The 15,761-nt window shown below is 37.3% G+C and overlaps 1 protein-coding gene across 33 annotated transcripts in view; it reads right to left on the bottom strand.

Annotated features, from left to right (window-relative positions):
* Ptprd (protein tyrosine phosphatase receptor type D) overlaps nt 1-15,761 on the bottom strand; it is a 1,324,101-nt gene that overhangs the window by 70,584 nt on the left and 1,237,756 nt on the right. The gene's annotated exons all lie outside the window — the stretch shown is intronic.

Here is a 15,761-nt window from a genome sequence, read left to right as displayed (position 1 = left end):
TAGTATCAAGGCATTTATCACAGGAATAACCATGATTTTTTAAAAAAATCACGAGATTCATTAACAATGACTAACAGTGACGCAAATGAAAAGCATTGATACAGACGTTCTGTTAATATTAGAGCAGCAGGACACTATCTTACTTTTCCATTTTTTTCTCTGTTGCTGGAGTTATTTTAGGTCAATATTCCTTCTGGTGCTGTGAACAAACCTTCCGGTGCTGTGAACATAAATTGCCTCGAGTACTCACTCCTTCTTCGTCTTTCCTGACTGGACCTGTGTGCACACTTTCAGCTGACTGGCCTTTTCCCAGCTTGCTGTGCGCATGCTCTGCTTTTGATTCTTTATCTATGTACGCCCATCTTAAAGAACACTTCTGATTTTATCTGTTTCCCTCTAACATACTACAGCCAAGGTCAGGGCAATTTGTACAATGCAAACAATGATGGTGAGGAAGAGAAGCCAGTGAACATCATTATAGTGACAAAAATAACTTGTAACGTTACAGAAGGACTGAATTGCTTTTCTCTTTATTATATTGTTTCCATGTATCATCGTGTTTACCCCCTTCCTCCTTTTATCACTTAGGATTTTTTCTTATATTTTATAATTTTTAACATATTTGTGTAATGTCTTAGTTCAAGCAAAAGCAATCTATTGTATTTACCGTGTGGCTATAAAGTGAATTCTGTATGTAGCTCAACTATGATTTCAAAATTACATTTAGGCTTAACTGCTTATCTAAAAAGTTAAAAAAAAATGATAATGGAAGAACAAGATACATGGCAATAGGTAACTATATTCTCTTAGAAAACCTGGCGCTAACTGGAGAATTGTAATGGAAACCAGGTCATTATGCTGTATAACCGATATAACTTAATTTTCTTAACTATTAGGAGACAGTGTTCTCTCTCCCTCTCTCCCTGCCTCCCTCTCCCTGTTTCTCTCTCCTTCTCTCCCTCCCTTTCTCTCCTCTCTTCTCTCTTCTCTCTCCTCTCTCTCCCCTCTCCCCTTCTCTCTCCCCTCCTCTCCCCTCTCCCCTCTCTTCTCTTCTCCTCTCCTCTCCTCTCCTCCCTCCCTCCCTCCCTCCCTCCCTCCCTCCCTCCTTCCCTCCCTCCCTCCTCCCAGTTTGGCCCATGACAAAAGAGAAGACTGATTTAGTAAATCTGACTTCTAAAGGTCCTCACTGACAGGCCCTGTGCTAACTGCTGCTCAGTAATCTGTGTGAGCAACTGAGACATTATGTTCAAACCTAAGCCAGGAAATCAAAAGCTCATGCTACCAGTTGGTAGCATGGTAGCATAGTATGGCACAAGGCTGCCTAAGTGTCCAGAATGCTGCTGCAAGATGAAGGAGTCCAAGCCAGGAGACATCTAGGCTCGGCCATCCTTCCCCTCCCAACCTATCATCCTGTGTCATTCTGGGACAATTACATAAGAAATCAAGTTTTAAAAACGAGGTTGGCTTCACATGGATGATAGGACAGATGGGACGCAGCTTACATTTATACTTGTTTTACACGGATCAAACAAACATTGATTAAATAATGCTGACTTGCCTTTGTGCAGCATAGCACTCATCCATCTGTATCTATCTGTCTGACTGAACATTTAACAACACACGGCACAGGTCATTATTTTTGGAGCTTGTCAGAATGCTGAGAGCAGTAAACTCAGGAAAGAATAAGTGCCTAGAGTCAGTGAGGGATGCTAACATCTTTTATACTTAAAGGAAGAAAAAGGAAAGAAGGAAGGAAGGAAGGAAGGAAGGAAGGAAGGAAGGAAGGAAGGAAGGAAGCTGAAAAGTGCTTTGAAAATCACCTTCCCTTTATCCATGTTAGGAAGGCAGAGATCATAAATGAGTGAAGCTCTAATTGCCAAACTCATTTGGTTTTTTTTTTTTTCCCTTTCTTGGTGTTGGTGATGAAGTGAGAGCTTTGCTTCTATGTCCTTAGGCCCCTCTTGTTGCAGTCTCTTAAAGGTGAAAGTCATGGTGAGGAGGGACAAAGAACAGCCCAGAGGCTGGCTGGTTGAGAAGGTGATTTCCATTTCAACCTCATATATTTAGCTGATCCACCCTGACCATGAAGCTTCCTATTAGAAATTAAGATAAGGTCACTAAAATAATTTGTTATTAGCCCCCTTACATCAGTGAGTGGGCTCAGTGATCATTTTTTTTTCCTTAGAGCCAACTGCTTGTGTGTTCTTTTCCGGTTCAAAATCTCCCTTCTCTATCTACCTCTGTCTCCCATCAGCACCTTCCTCAGCTAGAGTTCTGCCTAGGTCTCTGCAGAGTTTTGAAAGGTAGAAACACATTGAGTAGCTTCATTCAAATGAAAAGTTGATTGATGGGTTTTCATATTTCATAAACTCTACAAAATCCATATGCTACATATTCACATAATTCATAAATAAGAATGCCTTATTGTAATTATAATTAATTTCTCCAGCTAATCAATAGACCCTTCAACCCCGATGGTAACAACTTGTCTAAGATGATAATGGGCTTTACATCCTGGCCTAGACTGCTACTCCTCACAGTAACTTCAAAGAAAATCGCTTTAATGCTAACAGACTTTCAAGGCAGTTGCTTCTAGGATGGGTGGGACAAGAGGCAAGGAAATCTTTGTGGGTAATTCAAAGACAGGCAAAGTCTTATTTGAACGCTTGCTAAAATCGAATAGTTGGTCTTAAAGTTCTAATTTTTTTTTTATCAACTAGAACTTGTCTTAAAATAAGTGAGTGAAAAAACATACTGCATATAACAGATGAAGTTCTAACTATGCACCGTATTTTTCATTAAAAAGCCACAATGAAAATGTGTGCCTATAAGTCAGAAGTAATACTTTCTGTGTTAACTCATTTCATTTTATCACAATCCTAAGCATGAGTACAATGTTTACTGAAGGTCTCTCACTCTGATGATTAAGGTGCACAGAAGTTAGATGATTCCTTTAAGTCAAATTTGCCACGCTTCCTCTCTAGCGAAGCCGACGTTTCCTTGATGGTTCCGTATCTACCCCTCTCCTGGCTCTTAAATACAATGCAAGGAAAGCTGGAATCAGAAGTCTGTAAGAACTGCTGATCTCTGTTTATGATTTTAAGTACAGGACAGAATACTCAACATAGTATAGTCCTTGAGTGCTATTCCCCGGGTGTGACCCTTTTTCCTAGTGCTAAGGTCATCATTATGGCCTCCTAAAACCCAACCTTTGGGCCAAAAGAAAAATATCATTCCCAGTTTCAAACAACCGCATAACCCATAATTACAAGTACTCAGTGTTCCACTTCATCCTCCACATTATCCAAGGAGGGGAACAAAACCTCAAAACCTCAAAATATTCCTGTAGAAACTCATCAAAGTAATACCACAAAAACAGACTCATCCTGGTTTTTGTATGTTTGCAAAATAAATAACAAAAATTTAATTATAGAGAAGGACTAGTCCAAGTATATTACTAGCCAAACTCTGGGCTAGACCATTTTTTTTTCTAACTATCCTGAACTTTCAATGACCTTAACATCAGGAACAATCGTAGCTTTCCACATAGTTGGTCTGGTTCTCCCATAGTGTGGCTCACCCTCAGGCTCTCAAGTCCCTTTTGAGGTTAGAAGAACAGCCTGGGGCTTAACTGTTAATTTTTGCAGAAAGTGGTTTTTTTTCTTTCTTTATTTGTATTTCTCCCATCCACTGGTTGGAAATGGCAAATTGATGTATATATCCACATGAACAAAGACCATGCTTATATAGTTGGAAAGGCCTATAGTTTCCACAGTTAGCATGTGGTTGCAATTGCCACAAGTCCGTCCCTTTGAGAAAAGAACATGAATTTAGTTGAAGCTAACAATCCTTCACGAGCCAGATGTGAGATGAACTGGAAAGTGACAGCACTGTCTGAGAGACAAAGGTGAGGTGTTTATTTCTCAGCTCCAGTTAGCTGCAGCAGGACATGTGGCTATGTCCTCTCTGTTCCCTTTTATCATTTCCTTCACCCATGTGTCAGGTCAGTGCCCTCATTTTCTGTTGGCTCCCCTTATCCAATTACTTATCAGCTCTTGGTGAGTCTTTCCTTGTAACAGCATCTCTGAATCTAGGCTACTATTAGAGTGGGAAGATTTGAAACAGGAGATTTTATAAGATTACCAATGTTAATCCACGGACACAGAAGCACTCTCCCTTGAACAGTAGATGAGACATATCCAATTCACAAATAAATTTAGAAATGTACCACACTTGTCAAATGTAGTGAAAACATGCTTCATTCAGAAAGACACTTCTTCCAACAGAAATTTGCCTTCAGGTAACAGAACTGAATCAAGGATTTATTTTGTGCAACAGTGAGATTTGAAATTTAGACCACAGTTTGTAGCAAATACCAAATTTCATATATAAAGTGTGATTTATCCTTATATATGTTTAGCATTCTGATATGTAGAGGAAGTAGAATGGATAACTAAGGATTATGGGTAGTAATTACGGTGACTCTCTGGTCAACACTTTCCTCTACACTCTGTCACAGCAGTACGGATACATTACCAGTTTCCTTGAATCCCCTTTTTTAAATGATCATAACAGACCTGACACCAGTAAAATGAAGATAGTAGCCAAAGCCCTGGACAGTTTTCCCTTTTACAGGGCAATGCAATGTGGGCCCTGGAGTGAGGATCAGCTGTTTACTTCATGACTTTGAAAGATTATTTTTGAGAGATCTCCTCAAATAAGAGTTAGAAAAAAAAAAAAAAAAAAAAAAAAAAGGAAACACCAACATTAAGATCTAGAAACTAAATATTCCAGAGTTGTTGACCAACATGTTTCTGAATGTGGCCAAAAGCAAAAGAAAAACACTCTTATACCAAAAGACTATGTTTTAGAAGGATGAGATCAGGGATTTTTTTTTTTTTTTTTTTTTTTAAAATCAGGCTACTTAGATTGCTAGCTTATTTATCTCCTACATGAGATAAGTGACCAATAACAATGGGGTGGACAGCTGAGCGTGGTGGCCCAACTGTAATCCTAGTGCTTGGTAAGCCAGGCTGGTCAAAATAACAAGTGGCAGGGGGTGGAGAAATGTATAGTGTATTCATAAGGGCTAAAGGAGAAGAATTTCACAAACACAGTTTACACACCAGTATCTTTCATGCCATATGGTAATGAGAAAAATCTTAAATGACTGGCACATGGCTTTCAGGCATAAAAATTCTGTTAGAAATTACTTAATCTTTTCTAAGTAAAGAGATTTAGTAGACTGGATTGATAAGAGGTGACCATAAAGGTTTATAAAAACAAGATACCTGGTAAGGAAACAACTTAAAGACTAAAACATTTATTAACTAAAATGGGGGAATGCATTCTCAGGAACACTGTAGGTTGACAGTTGTGTTCTGATTAGAGAAAAATAATTATCTTTTAAATATAACCCACATGCATCATTAAACTAATTCATACAGTTATCTTTCTAGTGTTTGGGTACTAAACAAACAGGGTATGCACTGTTTGCTGACATTGATGATTCTGTATCAGCCCTCAAGGATGACGGGCAAAGCATGTGTTTTAAGTCTTAACTGAAAAGGAGCACATCTCTCTCCCACACTCATCCACCAAGTGGGGTCAGAACAGCCTTTGTCTACCCAGTCTTAGGAAGCTAGCAGTATTAGTTTTCCCTTCAAGGCAACTGTTTCTACCGTCACTTGGAATTATAAAAGATAGGCGGTTGCTTTGTTATTGCTGCAAGGCAATTCATTTCTGCCCCTCTGTTTATTATGTAATGACATGTCCAACTCTATCATTTGGAACTCATCTACTTTTCCGCAGAGATAACAAAACAGAGCACAAGTCCCTACATGAGTTGCTTACTTTTCCGTTTCTACTTGATAATGGAGACCTGCCCATTCATAAAAAACAGAACATTAGTAGACTGTAAAAGGGAAAAGCAATGATGAATGAATGTCTGGATTTCATGATTACTGTGACTCATATCATTAAAGCAAGGAATGTACAACACTTTAAGGGAAACTAGAGGATACAAACTGTAATGAGGTTTGTAAAAGACATTAGTGGACCCTAATCAACAGTATTAATTCTTCATAAAATGTAGAACATTCTAATCGGATTTTAAATATCATTTTATTTTACTTTGCATCCTGTAGTTAAAATGTATGTGAGCCTTTCAGTGTTGTTTTTGCCTGCCATTTATTAGGAAGCTTGTTCTTTTTTTTTTTCATTCTGTATTGCTTTGTGTTAAATCATTTATCCTTTCTCATAAAAACAGATAAACTTCAAAACTGAAAAGTAAGACTTTTGTTAATGTTTAATCAATACCTTGTTTCTCAATCAGAAAATAAAAATGTAATGCTCTCTCCTTGTCCAGAGTAGAATACATAGAACTATAAGCTGTCACTTAAAGAATTCCTTACCTCATCGTTATCCCCAAATGTGTTTCCTGTAATTCTCAGGTGAAGATGGGAGCTCCCAGCAGGTGCCTTTGGGAAGAGCTCACACACTGACTCTTGGATGCTAACCTGATTACCTTTTGCAGGCAATGTTAGAAGACATAGCACTATGGGCTTCAAATTAAGACTCCCATAGGGTGGTCACTGCTCCTCATGTATATGGTGTGTGGGCATTTTAGAAATTGTTCACACTATTAAGTTTCATGTGCTCTTTCTTTCTTCTTACATGTGATAAGCAAAATAAAAGAGCTTATACAACCTAACAACCTTAAATTTTAGCCCAATTTCTTTCTAACTGAAAATCTGTTTACAAAAAAAAAATGTGTTTTTTTGAAATTGCATTGGTTATTTTAAATATTATGTTTTAACACTTGAAAGACTAGAATGGAATCAATACAGGATATTGTATCTGGGTTTTTGTTTTATCCAATATTGTAATTCAATGTTTCCCACACAGTAAATTTGAAAACATATATCTTACAATTAATAACTACAGAGAAACAGATCATATGTTGGGAGCTATAGAGTGGATGGGCAGTTTCTGATCAGATAGAATAAATACACCCAACTAGAGTTATCATACAGGCTGAGTTTAACTTAGATTATATATCCTGTTTCCATTTGTATCCATAAAACAACTAGTGATGGGACCATCTCTTATTCTCAAATACTTCAAATCAGGTACTAAATTACATGGTCACTGCAGGACAGAGTCAGCCCAGACTTTCTTATACCCAAATCTGATCAGTATCATAGTATCACAGTCAAACCTGTGTTTGCTTGCCTTTTTATATGAGGCAAATGTTCTACTTAGTTAAATAGTGAGTCAACTTACAAAGCCAATGTTATAGATAAGTGGGCAGCAGAAAAGTAAATTGTGTTTTTATTTCCTCTAGAACCCATACCTCCACTTGCCTAACACTGGAGTATAACAATGGTTTATTTAAGCCATAGGGAAAGAAGGTGGCTGACTTGACTCAGTGATTCATCACCCTTACTCAATGTTCCTATAAACCTCATCATAGACAGGGATGTAAAGAGAACAGACCATGTACTTCTCAACATCCTGTTTTCCAAAGTCAGAATTTTAGCTTACTTCCGTCACTACTTTTCCTTCCTTAATTTTTACACTTATTTTTATTGTGTATATGTACATGTGTGTATATATGTGGTACACATATGCTATGGAGCCTAAAGACAACTCCTCTTCTACTGTGTGGGTCCTGGAGATTAAACTTAGGTTGTCAGACTTGGAAGCCAGAAGCTTTATCCACTGATTCACTCTTCCAGTTGTACATTTTATTCTTTGGGGGAGGGTAAACGGTAGAAGCAACCTCATAGTGAATAAATGTGGATGTAAGTCCACCTATAGAAGAAAGACCAGGGTTAATCACCTGATCTTATACTTTGTTAATTCATTTAGGCATCCTGTATTCTTTTGTGCCTAATGTAATATTTTTTAGTACTTATAATCTTCATGGAAAAAATAAATATAATTATGCCTTAATATCTTTTTTTCTTAGTGCAATAAAAATGGCAGCATGGGCTTGTTCTGTTGATTGGCTGTTCAAACAATTCAATTACATGTTTTCAAATATGATGTACTTTGAGAACATATATTGACATGCCTTTTAAAAACTGCATGGATCACCATGTCTAAACAAATACCAAGGAGTTGATAAGAAAGATTGAAATCATAAGCACATAGAAGATGGAGTCAGGAGGAAGATGACTATGTGCATGTGGCTAGCTATTAGAATAATGAAACTGTGAAATGTGGCATACCCAGAATCCATTTCTCATGTTTAAAACATGAAGAATCAAGTTACAGAGGAATATGATTTCATCAATACTGTTTCCTAGTCTGAAGGTCTGGCTCATTACCCTATCTGACAAATACTTTCCCTACCATGTATCTTCTTCAAACACTGAGCCAGGCACACACATCAATTTCCAAAGGCTGTACTCTAGATACACCAGCATATACTCTATACTACCCACAATTTTGAAGGGGAAAAACGAGTCTTTGTTTTAGACAACTGTATAGTAGAGTCACCACAGAATAATTTCTGGTTTTGAAAGAAAATCCTGAATAACCTTAATATAATAGCCAATAAAACTGCTACTTATCTACTTATGTAGACAGATACTACAGATTCAAATGATAGCATGAGTATTTTCATTAAAATGTACACATATACACACACATACTACACAAATATATGGACAAATATATCCTTTCCCTGATTACTGCTTACCAATGACAATAATACATCATGGGGGTCAGGGCATTCATACTATTTTAAGCATTTTTCTTATGTTACACCTGTGTTCTTTAGTTTCTAATTTGTAAGCATCCCACTGCTTTCCAAAATGAGAAGAAAACTGAGTTTTAGGATGCTTTCCAAAACCACACGTTTGACTTCCTTGGTTGCATTAGAGACAGAAGAAACAGACTGTAGAGCTCAATACTTGGAAAGGTATTTTGCACAGTCCATTGCAGGCTTGTCACCTGGACTTTATGGTCTATGGAGGAAAGATGCTGTATGGATTTACCATCAAGGAGTACTGAAAAGCCAACACAGGACTACCTCAACCCTTCCAAATTCATAGAATAAGTTTAAATGGTTAGTTTTAGTATGAGAACTGGTGAGTCTATCTTCTTTCATCATTATACCTGAATCTTTTTTAACTCATAAAACAATGAAACAAGTATTGCTTCCTATTGCTGATAATGAAATGCAGAGTTGGACCCTGATGCTACTTTCCATGAGTCACTCTGTGAGGTTTTGGCTTTGAAATCCAGCTCTAATCATGGCCTTCTAACAGATATATAAACTATACGTTTGCTATCAGGAATCTTACTTTCATATTACAAAACTGTGGACAGTAAGGAAAATAGATTAACTCCACATGTCTCTTCCAGCTTTGGTCTAATGAGATACCCACACCACATCATTCCATTCCACAAAAATTCTATGGCAATGAAAAACAAAAGTACAGCTTCCTACATGGTAAGATTTTTCAGTAGGTTTTTTTCTAGTTAAATCAAATGAAAAATAGCATGAGATTTTAAGCACAATCTTTACTCTGTGTAATTAGGAACAAAAAGACACATGGTCTCATTCTCTCATTTCTACCCACACAACAGAGTATTCCGCCTGTTGGGGTTTCTCCCCCCCACCCCCATACACACCAGAAGTTTTGAGCAAAGGACAGAAGTTGGTAGAACAGACATAATAGAGCATAGGATGGAATGATATTGGCAGAAACCACTGAGAATGCTGAGACCAATAACTCACGAGTAACAGTCTGCACTAACAGCTTTAATGACCAGTTTAATGGTTTAATGGATAGCACTTTAATAGGATTTCTGGTACAAGCCTTCTGAAAGCTTGCCTTCAATAAATCTGTCATTAACAAAGAACCGGGTTGCTTCATATAACCACTTTAATGAATCTGAATACAGAAAAATTATGGTAGTTGTCATCCTGCATCATGGTCCATATATAGGTGTTCTGTACACTATTGTGGGAGCAATCTCTTCATGCTCAATGTGTGTATTTCCAGTGAAACAGCTTTCCACTAAGGGAATGCAGTGTACATTAAACAAACAAATAAATGTATAACCCCCCCCCCATAACTGTTACATTTACATGTGCAAAGATGATTTAGGAACAGTACCTGATGTTTAAACACAGATAAAAGAATGTGACCATTGAACCGGATGTCTCTGAAATGGTTTGCCAAGTTCTTCAGGGGGATGCATTTTCAATCATCCTTGTTTGATTGGATCACACCACTTGTACTCAGTTAAAGTCCTTTAAAGTCAGGGATTGCCATGCTGTGCCCTTCATGGTGCATCCCACTCACTATTGAGTGTGAGAGTTATAATCAGGTGTGATGAATAAGCCTGGATGTCAACCCTGTGTTGTTTTTCACTGTCGCTGTTGGGGGTTCTCAGTTCTGACTTCACACTGGAACACTCCTTGCCTAGACAGAATTTTCTAATCATTTCTGTTTTTGTAAATTTGTCATTTCTTGAAGGGTTTGCACAAATCCCACATTCTCAGTTCACTCCTCAGTTGATAAGATTCTCAAGCATTTACTTATGTATCTAACATCCAACATTATAGTACATTCCAGTGGGTCTCGGTCTCTGTCTCTCTGTCTCTCTCTGTCTCTCTCTGTCTCTCTCTGTCTCTCTCTCTCTCTGTCTCTCTCTCTGTCTCTCTCTGTCTCTTTCTCTCTCTCTCTTTCTCTCTCTTTCTGTGTGTGTATGTATGTGTCACACTGTAGTCCTTTTTTATTTCAAAATGTTAAACATTCTCCAAGCTTTGCTCCTGAGTACTGGCATGTGTCACTACAAAATTTATCTTTTCACCTGGTAAGTCTATATTACTTCACTTCCATGGTAAAGTCCTACATAGAAATACAGCCTACCATATATCTCTGCCATCAATGAAATAGCTACCCCAGGGAAGCTAAACATAAAATACCCATAAACGTATGTGATTTTCATTTGTTAAAAATCATAAAATATAGTTAAATATTGTCAGCCTAAGAGTGAAGGACTAGAATGAGGCTTCAGAATATCTTCCCATCCATTCTGTCAGCTATCAATTTTTCAACATCAATTATGAATACTGCTAAAAGTCATTCATCGGGTAAACTTGTCTATTAAATTTGTACAAACTGAACAAGGCCAAGAAAATCTAAATAATTACAAATATTTCTTTTCTGATCCAATGGTGTACTTATCTGAATAGCTATAAACTTCCTAGGAAATGTATATATGTCTCTTTAATCACTTTTAATGTTATTCCAAAATAAATTTCTTTTACAAATTAAAAATTCCACTTATCATGTGAATAACTAAAAGCCAATGCCAATTTTATTCTGAAAATAATCTCACTTTATTTCAAACGTATTTTTTTTTTTAAAGATATTTAGAGGGGAACAGTCTGCTTTTACTGTAGTGAATATGGCTAAGTCTAAGTTGAAGATGCATTTTGAAAATACAGCAGGATAGCAAACAAATATTCAAGGGAGCTAACCTTTCTTATAAACAGCAATGTGGGCAAAGAAACGAATAAAGACGGCATGCTATGAAAGATTCCCCTTTCCAAGATAGATATTAAAAACAAGCAAAGCACCTTACTCAGTGATTTTGAGAGTTGGTACAACATAAAAGAATCTGTATGATACTGTAAGTTCCTACACTTCTCTCTGCAGCTCTCTATTTCATCCAACTGGGGAAATTTGGTTGAAATTGAGCATACAGTGCCGTGGTTCTTAACCGCTCCCACAGCCTACAGAAACATAAGCAGTTCTGCCAGGGAAACACAATAAAGAACAAATGCTCGTCCCTAATCTCATTTTACATACACTCAAGTAACAGAACATGAGGAGAGAAAATGAATTTCTCTGAGACGGCTCCAAAAGCATAGAAGTCTGAAGGACTTATTTTTCTGTCTGTGGAATTAGCAAATACAGACATTGAATTACAGCTGTGAGACTTTTGTTCCCACTCTAACTGCACTGAACCTCTGAGCTTGCTGAATGTCAGGGAAAAAAAAAAACCCCATCACCCTACACCAGTGAATATAAGAAATATAACAAACAAAGTCCAAGTCTAATTACATCAAAGTAAAACTCACAGCTACATTGTATTTGCAACCCAGCAAAATCTAGTTATTGTTGTAGTGCTAAAGTTTGACTGAAAAAAAAAAATGAAAAACAAAACAAAACAAAAACATGAAGATGCCATGAGATGCTGAATTCAGGGGCAGGATTGTGTGCATTATTTATCTTCTACTCCAGAGTCTAGCAAAGTTTCTGGGATATATGAGGAAGCCAGTCGATGTTGGCTACAGGAGATTGGCTGACTGGTAAGCTTACCAAGCACAGAGGCCTCTGACAAAGCAGGCAGTAATGCTCTTACGATTAGTTACAAAACACCTAATAATTTTCAAATTGGTCTTTCTTGTTGTGTGTGGTATGTGAAAAAAAAAATGAGCAGCCTTATTTCACAGAGTTGGTCTGTTTCTAACAACCATTTGAATCCTTGGTCTGTGGCCTTGGAAGGAGTTGCTGTGGCCGTTATTATGACTCGAACTCAAAACGGCCGTAACTCTTTCAAGAGCAAATGATCGCAAGGACAGGTGAAGTTTAGCGAAACACAGTGTTCTTTTCATCCAAATATCTTAATGATAAAACAAGAGGGAGAATGATAGTAAGATTGCTGGTCTTACTTTAGGTTTTGGATTGAGCAAGAGATAATTTTTTTATCCAATAGCTGGGAAAGCAATTGGTTCAAGGGCAGTTTGGGGTACACGGTGATACTCTGTCTCAAACAAACAAACAAACAAACAGGAATATATAAAACATGTCTCACAAATTCAACATTTGCTTACAACTGCCTTGATTCATGTTCTTTCTACTAATAAAAATTACCCACTTTAGGGCTAGAGAGCTGCATCAGTAGTTAAGAGTGCTTGTTTTTATAGAGGATCTAGTTTTAGTTTCAGCACCTACAGTGTGACTCATAACTACCTACTGTGCAGTATTTAGGACCTTCTTCTGACCTCTGTGGACACTTGCACTCATGTGATATACATAATCATACATATAAAATGTATTTAGTAAACATCTTAGAATTTAAAAATCACATGTTATATCAGAATTTTTCAATGAAACATCCAATTCCTCACTCTGTTTCCAATCTAGATTCTCATAAAAAGTCAAGACAAGTTAGCACGATTTTAAGATCTACTATAGGACATTGTATTTTCCCCAGAAATATTTTCCTATCGATTTATATTATCTAAAGTGTCTACTTAGAAAACAGCATCTGTCACATGACATAAAATATGGAAGTTCCCGAGTTACCTCAGCACCATCACTAAAAGGAGCTGTAAAGTTATCCTTTCAGCAAAATGACAGAGACAGACTAGAATAAAAGATCCCAGGAAACCTCAACCACAACTCCACCTTTGAATCTATGTGCCCCTGCAATAAAGCACCTAGGCATGCAGGGTTTGTTTGTTTGTTTGTTTGTTTGTTAATAGCAGAATTTCTGAGCTGTGACAGAGATCAATACTGCAAGAAGAGAAAAGAAAGAAAGGAGGAAATCAATGCCCCACTTGCACAATAACATCCACCATTACCAACAATTAGGCTGAAAATTTTATTCTCCTGATGACAAGGACATCAATTAATTACTTGGAGGGGGGGGGGGTAAATTCCCACCTTCCCAGAGACAGCACCCTAGCTTCTCTGAATTCAAAGGGAGGCAGCATGTCACCGCTCATTAACTATACTAATTACACTTCCTCAGTCACTGCAGCAGTTCTGCTCTCTGGGTAGAGACAGCCCTAAGCAGACAGAGCCTACGAGGGAGGGGCACTCCACAATGGAAAACCAAAAGGGCAAGCTCATCTCTGCAACATCCACTTTAAATCTTATTTTGTACTAATCATGTAAACTAAATACAGGGCGCAGGAAGGTAGACTGAAAGGCTTCCCAGCCAAACCCCCTCTTCCTGAGGCGTTGGTCTTTTCTCCAGCTCCTTATGTGCCACTTGACACACTTACATGAAAATAAAAGCTGGAGTCACAGCAAACATATGTACTACCAAACAACCTTAAATAATAAATGTGCAATGACAAAGACAATTTGCCATCAAAATATGCCAGACTTTGTATCAATGAAGTTAAATCTCCAATCTTTTCAAATGACTGGGAGGTTCTTGTATGAACAGAAACATAAAGGGAGATTTTGCATACAGAAATGTTTTTAAGACCTTAAGGGGAAGAGTCACATAATATTATTTAAGTGGTATTATATGACTTCATGTTTTATAGTAAACAGGATGTTCTTTGATTCTTGGTCTTATATAATTTATGCTGGGTTTATGCTGGGTTATGAGTGATCATTTGTAGAAAGGAGGTATGCTGACAAGTAAATGTTTTTATCTTTAGGATTCATAGATCAGTTGATTTTGTCAAACACTGAACTGTCAAGACAAAAACCAAGTAAGTGCTAACCACCCTATCTAAGAATCAAAACTCTTGTCTCTATACTTTCTAGTTTAAGCAATATTCTTTTTTCCTCTGGATTCATCGACATTCACAACGATTACCTATGGCTACGAAAAAATTGTTGAGTTGGGATGAGTGTGATAGGTTTTGCTTATTCTTTAGTTTATTTTTAGGAGAATTTCTGAGGTAGAGTCTACACAACTTAGGCTGGCATTGAACATGTTAGAGTAGCAATAAAGGCAGAGAGAGAGAGAGAGAGAGAGAGAGAGAGAGAGAGAGAGAGAGAGAGACAAAGACAGAGACAGAAACGGAGGAAGCAAGGAAGAAACAAATGAACAAAACCTCTTGTTCAAAAGAATTTAATCTCTAGATATGAGACCACCACAGGGAAGTAGGCTCACCTAAAACCACCATAAAGAAATAGACAGAGTGATGTTTTCTTTAATGAACCAGCAGAGACAATGATTTGTTATGGCTACAGCATAATCCAGACAACAAACAACAGACCATGTGGTTTGCGATGCATATTCTAACTTGACTTAGCAACAGTGGTGTGACTAAGATGGCCAAGCACATGACTACTACCTTGAAGAGCTCAGCAAAAGGCCAGATATTACTATCATTATCATCATCATCATCATTATCACCACCACCACCAATCTTGTATAATTTAAAATGAAAAAGATAATATGAGAATTACTCTTAAATAGGCAAGAGCAGAAAGAAAGAGGGTTAGAAAAATGGTCTACATAAGCCTCTGGCTTGAGGCTGGTCTGATGAATGCCTGCTTTAACACTGGACAAATGAGAAATAAGTTTTGAGGATGTTGCCTGTATGAACTTAAAGTCAAATACTTCAACTTTTGCCTTTGTGATGATTATAAAATAAGGCAAAACCAAATATTTAAATTCTTGCCATGTGCCAAGGCTCACTCATTGTCTCTAATTTTCTATATGCTCACCAAACATGATACTATGCTCAACCACAATTTAGACTCAGAAAAACCAAGCAAAACAACTATAAAGAACCCTTACACTACCACTTTTTAATTTGAGAATAGATAAGCAATAGTATTCGTGTGATTTGTATAGCAAACTCTCAGCATCTCCACTACAACTTCTCATTGCAGCATTTCTAAAATTCTCCCACAAAGCTGCTCTCTGGAAAGACAGAAACACGGATGCAGTGATCGGATCCTAAAGGATTTTTTGAACCTTGTTTTATGAGCAGAAGTGAGAAGTAGTTTCCATGACATGAAAATAGTTTTGGG

The sequence above is a fragment of the Arvicanthis niloticus genome, chromosome 5 (assembly GCF_011762505.2).
Source record: "Arvicanthis niloticus isolate mArvNil1 chromosome 5, mArvNil1.pat.X, whole genome shotgun sequence".
Lineage (NCBI taxonomy): Eukaryota > Metazoa > Chordata > Mammalia > Rodentia > Muridae > Arvicanthis > Arvicanthis niloticus.
The sequence above is the reverse complement of the archived record's forward strand: the minus strand, read 5'-3'. Positions and strand labels throughout refer to the sequence as shown.